This window comes from Apteryx mantelli, chromosome 7 (assembly GCF_036417845.1).
Source record: "Apteryx mantelli isolate bAptMan1 chromosome 7, bAptMan1.hap1, whole genome shotgun sequence".
In the NCBI taxonomy this organism is placed as follows: domain Eukaryota; kingdom Metazoa; phylum Chordata; class Aves; order Apterygiformes; family Apterygidae; genus Apteryx; species Apteryx mantelli.
The window spans coordinates 40,451,100-40,458,021 of record NC_089984.1 but is presented as its reverse complement, the minus strand read 5'-3'; positions in this window follow the sequence as shown (position 1 = coordinate 40,458,021).

The following is a 6,922-nucleotide window of genomic DNA, read 5'->3' as shown; positions in this document are numbered from 1 at the left end:
GCTGCTAAAAAGAACACAGTGTCATAACTCTTATGATGCTAAATAGCTGCTAAATAATATAGTTTCAGAACAATATGCTATTAAAGAGCTGATTCTTAAATATATGGAAATGACCAATATTAGCCCACAGAATTCCTTTCCCAATAGTTCAAGAGCTAAAAAGCCAATGGTGTTAACATTATTTTGATGTGATCACTTATTATAAAAATACAGGTCCCTCAACAGCTGCCTTGTAATCTGAATTAATCAAACGGATGGTGGTGGAGAAGCAAGTCAATACTCACGTATAAAAAGCCTGACTGAGGAGTATGCTTAGGAATCCGGCTGGCAATTATCAGGGAAACTATCAGGGTGAGTTCAGCCACCTGGATTCAGGAGCTGCAGCAGAACTTCGTAACTAAACTTCTCGGTAAGATAAACACTGCCTGGCTGATAATCTTCCCTGCTACCTAGTTGCTTGGGTCCTATCAAACAGCAGGTTTCTGCCCAGCAGGTTCACATCACACCGCTCCCATAGGATTTACTTTACCAGTGGACAGCATGGTGACTTTGCCAGCTGCCCAGTGGCCTCCACAACACCAAGGCGCGTTGCAAAGTGGCCCAAGAGAGCAGAGCAAGCCCCAACACTGGCCAGTGCAACACCCAGCAGTGCTAGGAGACAACTCATCCGTTATTCCTTATCCTCCAGGTGAGAGAGAGACTTTGTGTCCCCCTAAAGACGAGGCTTGGTGGGCCAGTGGAAGGGAAGGGACGTGGGCCACAGGTTTTTGCGACAGACCAGAGGGGCTAACAAGTGGCAGCGGGAAGCCACAGAGGTGCACAACTGCTCTACTGCAGAGGGACCTGGCTGGGCTCCCTCACAAAACGCAGCTGTAAGAACAGAAGGCACAAGAGCAGCTGAGGCTCCTCGCTGTGCCACTGGTGTTAGACACTATCACAGTGGCCAGCAGTTGGGGGAGATGTGTATCTGGCAGATTAGAACTGTGGAGGACCTATGTCCCAGGGAAAAATATTCTCCACTTAAAACAGCACCCAAAGCCACAGCAAAATGTCTTGCTCTCCCCTCCGCCTTCTCAAACCAACAGAAAATTCTGAAACATGCAGAATCCCAAATTTCCTATGATTTTTAAGAAGCTCAGTAAATACAGCAGTTTGGGTAAGGTTTCTAACTTTTACCTCTGTTTTGCCTGGATTTAAAACTCCTTTATGATTCTCCTCTAATTAGTTGTATTTCTTTTTAACCCTGTTTGCCAGTTTAATTGTAGCTCCTGTTTGTGATGTTCATTAAAAAACAGAATGTAAAAGATCCATTGAAATCCATAAATCTATGAAACTGATAGATAAAGCAGGAGATTTGATCTGATATTTTTGCCGTGGTTTGAAGAAGGGGAAAAAGCAACCAAGTAAGAGATGGGGTATTTCACTGGAAGCTCAATGTTTGGTTTTCTCATGATCATTCACCATCAATAGCTAGAAATGCTTCATCAGAGCAGATCTGTCATGCCAAGTGGCCAAATTGCCATTGCCACAGAAAGAAGTATGAGAAACGGTGCAGGCTGCAGCAGGTAGCCTGTTTCGTATGCAAGTTTACCCCGGTGCAGCTCCAGCAGTGTCGAATGCCCCAGCACTGGGGGAACCCGCCCTGGCTGAAAGCGTATACAACTTGCTCCTCGAAGTTTCTACATGGTCTTTAACCCCTAGAGATCTGAATGAGAACCAGAGGCCGCAGGACCTTACAGGATGAGTCCCAAGAAGGAAGACGACCTGTGGATGCAGCTTTACTTGGATCCTTACAAAAACTGGTCACAATGAATATCCATTTGAAAAACAGAATTGATATCTCTTTTCCTATCCCTCCCTGCCATTTTCATTTTAACTCTTGTGAAAGAGCTTCACAATCAGAAACCTATTACTGGCCACTGCACATCATTAATTTTAGAATCATTTATCTTGTGCTGCATCTTACAGTCGTGTGTTAACTTACACTAAATAATGTGGTCCTCCCAGTACAGGAAATATCACCTATTCCTCAAGCACAGCATTATAGACCAGAGTTATTCGCCCTAGGAGAGATCTAAACTAGACATTACAGGATAGTGTGGGAAGTAGAGCCAACATGCATAAACAGTTCATTAAAATACATCGCAGATCAGGAGGAGAGAAGTAATCCTTTGTGTAAAAGGACTGGGAGTGCAGACAACAGTCATGAAGCTTGGAGATTTCTCAGCAGTCTTACTCAAAAATAGATATATATAAAATAAATTTAAGTGCCAAGAGTACAAACCAACCCTACTAAAATGTAGTTCATTATTTATTTTAAAACTATGCAGAAGTCTCAATGTTCTCATCTCTTTGATAGGCTTCTGACAGCGCAAAGGTTTAGCACTGCCTGAGCACAGAGATGGTCCATGAACAGACTTCGCTGCTGCTTTACTGACAAGACTTTGGCCCTGGAGGACTTCACACGTGCTGCTGTGCATGGCCCACTCAGTCAGAGCTTTATGGTGACCGAGCGGACACCATTCAAGCCCCCCACCTCCAAAAAGCTCAAGACCAAACTAACTGAACCAAGGCCTGTGTAAGGGCCTATTACAAGTAAAGGGGGCTTTGGATCCTGCCTGGTAGAGGAGGCACCACTATTCCTTACCAGCTGCAGGACCAGTTCTTCTGTGACTACGCTTTGTTCTTGCGAGTACAGTCAGATTATTTGCTGCAGCAAGAGATCATGCAGGACTAGGGGCAGTCTCTACCACTCTACTGTTTCTGCTCACCAATTTTACTTAAAGATAACGTAGGCAAGGGTTTAAATCTGTCCACATCCAATCTTAATCTAACTTGTAAATACTATGAAGTAAGCTTTTTTTGTTTTGTTTTTTTGCTTTTGCCCAGGTAACTGGATTTTTTATGCATCCTGCACAGTGGGCCACAGCAAGGGACCCTGGATGTTATAAGCATACAAATAACAACCCCCCCCCCATGTTCTAATTACTATAATTAATTCCTTGTATTAGTAATACCAAAAACAATTCAGACAATATTGTCAGGATTTTATCAGTGGCCAAGTACCAATTCAAAATTTTTTTGGTGTCTGATGGCTGTTCCATGGAATAACAGCTAAACATATTTCAAATTCTGATTTTGACTCAGTAGATCCCATTGACAAAACCATTTGTGTTTTAAGTATTAAGTGAAGTCACTTTCAGAGGAAGCAGTCTTCAAACATGTTGTTCTTGGAAAACCAGCACAACATTAGGAGACATGATATTGCTGCTGCAGTGCCCGTGCAGAACACATAGTGCAGAGTAAACTGACAAAATAATTGGATTATACGTGAACAATTCAGACTTTCAGTTACTGGGTGCTTTCTTGCTCCTGATTTTCACAGAAAGTCAGGTTTTTGTTCCTTGTTCCTTAAGTCCTTGTACTGCTTATTTACATATGAAAAGGTAAGTTTATAAAAGAGCTTTCCTATTTTACTACATCTAATAGTTAATAATTTAAATCTGTAGCCATTATCATCATATAGATTGACACAAATGGCATATGGATCATTCTGGGGATGAGGGTTAGTTTCTTTTAAGAGAGAATTGTTTTAGTTTTTGCAGGAAATTAATCAGGGGAATGGGCTTTGTGGAGCATGGAGCAAATCTAATCTGTCCTTTGTTCAAATTTGCCTTGCTCCAATTCCTAGCAATTGTAGACAACATGCTCTTTTGTTCAGGAGCCACTTGTTACATGCATAATTAGAGACTGCAGTAGCTGTGTTTAAAGAAAAACTGTTTTCCAATGTAATGTGTGATCTTGATAATAGTATTTTCATCAAAGGTAGCAATTACATTCATTAAGCTGGGACTGGCAAGGCAGCAAGGAAATTAAGTGGAAGGTGAATAAAAAGCTCCCCATTTCTTTTTAAAATCTCTGTCTCTTTATAACTTGAAATGCACCATGTTGAGCTGTAACTGGAAAATACATACTGAATATAAAAAAAAGAAAGAAAGAAAAAAATAAAGTCCTCCTTAACCTTTCTGAATAATGATCCAGAAGATATCCTAGGGACACCTACTATAGATGCACTTTTCAAATTAAAGGGCTTTATTCTACATTAATTTCTTATGCAAGTTTTAAACGAGCTCAACATATGATTCAGGTCTTTAAAGGCTCCAGGGCTCTCTAGGATTAATTCACTGTTCTTTTCACACATAAATTAATTGTTTTGTGTTCTCAAAAACAGCAAACAGCACATAAATCAACCAGTTCAGAAAAGACACAAGGCTGGTATCTTTTGCAAATCACTGAAGTTCGCTATTTACACTTCATTATTATAATGTAACTTTTAAAGGCAAAGCTGTAAAAGTAGGACATATGTTATTAATTCTAAATGGATTTCTTGAACGCATAACTTGTTTTAGCAGTTTGATTCCTTGAAAGACAAAAGTTGTGGAGCACTGAAAAGCCATTCTTCCAGCACTCTAATTATATTTTTTCCAGTTAGTAATTCAATTACACATCGCTAATGTATTTGCAAACATTCCTGCATAAAAATAGCTTTTTTTTTTTGTCTTACGTCTTGCAAGAATGAGGTTTGCAGATGGAAGACCATGAAAACCTGAGCGCTGGAGCCGCAGGAGGGCCGTGCCCAGCGCCAGGCGCACCGCGCACCGGCCCGGGGATGCCTCCTTTGCCGGGCGCTGCCGGGGCCCGGCAGGCCCGTCCCAGGCTCTCCCGCTGAGCGCTCCCGCGCCTCTCGGGTTTTGACTCTGACACCCAACACCCTTTTTTCTGCACTCTACTGCATGCCCAGAAGCTTGGGGGGGTGTTGCGCGTAGTTACGTGTAGATGGAAGGCACCACGGCCAAGGCCGTTACCTGCACCACGGTTAACGAGCGGGAGGAAGGCGCACCTAAATTCAGAGCCCAAGAGGGGCCGAGGCCTTTGCGCCTTTGCCCGGTGCCAGCAAAGCCAGGGCCGCAGGCACCTGCCCTCCTTGCAGGGTGGCGAAGTCACTGCCTCAGAGTGGGGCAGAGCCCTCCTCACGCGCAGGTGAAATACTGCACTTCAGGATCTCAGCAAGCGTCAAAGGAAGCCGAGCAACGCTTACAGCCAGTGGGACGAGTCTAATGCTCACAAGCGCTTAAAGCAGAACAGGTCCCGAGGAGCTGAGCGCGGCAGGGACCGTGCTCCCTTCTGATCGAGGATGTCTCAGCGCACTCGCATCTCGAGTCAGAGGAGAACCACGCCAGAACCTGGCTATGCCTAACTCCAAAAATAACCCGCTTCCCCCTCTGCCCTTCCCAGAAATAGAATATGAAACCACAGCATCTTGGCCAAATTGGAAGTTGCATAGTTCTTCTGCGAAGCATTTCCTTCAGTTAGGAATGATTTAATTATTCCTCACTTCCTCTTCTAGAAATCATTCCTGGATAATGATGTTAGCATACAGCAGATATGTTTCAGTCAAGAAATGGATGCAATTCAGTGCCAGAAGGCTTTTACAGTTAAAACAAAACAAAACAAAAAACCCCCCTTCTATTTAGAAGTAACAGTATAAAAAATGTTGGCTATTAAATTACAATAGTTTGAAATACCAGATCATTTGATGTTACCAGATAATCGGGTGCTTTGTCAGTGCCCTGAAGAACTGGAGGACAACCACAATATTCTTGTGGCCCAGATTCTTACACAAGGGTAACAAAGCACATTTTAAATAATTATTAAATAATGACAAGCTATATTACCTCCAGAGAATTGTTCATCTCTGCAAATTGAATCACTGAAGTCAAAGCACAGTGAAACTAAAATGCTTCCAGTATAAAATGGAGTACCTACTATTGCATCTTACTTTGGACCTTGGAAATTGTAAATTCTGAATGATAGTCAAATATATTTTATGACAAACAGTTTGCCTAATCTAGCTTTTATTATGCAAGCAACAAGTAAAATAATCTGGTATATGAATCAATCATTGACATTGGCTGAATTAAACTGTGAGAATTATTTTCTTTTAAAGCTTATCTGGACAAACAAAGAAAAACAAAGTAATTTGGAATTTAAGGAGTGGACATAACATAGTTTGTGTTTGATAAAAATCACATAATGGAACATAAGGATTTTTTTCTCTGAACATGGGGAAAACAAGAATATGAACATAAATACAAGCCTTCATATCTGATAACCATCTTCTAGTACATAATAGGGAATCATAAAACATTTTCAAAGTTCAAAAAGTACCTGAGATGAAAAAGTGATTTGCTTCAATTCTTACTGGAACAATTGGAGAAAATGCTGCTTTTGGTGCGTAAACATCTTCCATCTCAGGAACAGAATGTCTAACGTTTTCCTTCCTAAAACAAACAGCATCAGCTTTTCTACCAGAAAGCATTTGTTGGGTATCACATACATATTCAACAGCTGAATTAACAAGTTCTATGGAGCTTTTCAGTATTTAATTAGATTTCCAGAACCTTAACTTTAATTTCTGAGTTGTTCCAATTCTTTTCTTGTCAGTTTGACAGAGATAAGACAAAGTTTCTGTATTAAATGCAACACAAAAGCAGTAGAACCTTTACATCATTTTAAAGTTAGCTTTTTCACCTTAGCCTGCCCTGTCTTGGATGTAGGATATTGTGATTTCATAAACAAAGTTCCTTCAACTAATATTTTTAGCACAAATAACCTGTGCAACTTTTAGCACTCTTAAGCTTTCACACTCTGCTTTTCTCCCCTCTGTCCCTACAGGGGAAAAAAAATGTCCTGAGGAACCTAGCTCATGTCTTTTTAAAATGCAACATCTTCATGTCTTTGGGTTTCTAAAATCTGACAGACACGATAACAAAAGTAAAACAGAATGATTGCTCTGGTTACACTGGAAAAAAAAAATCAACACTTTGCATTTAATTCACATCTTTAGGAAGGGTTCAGTGAA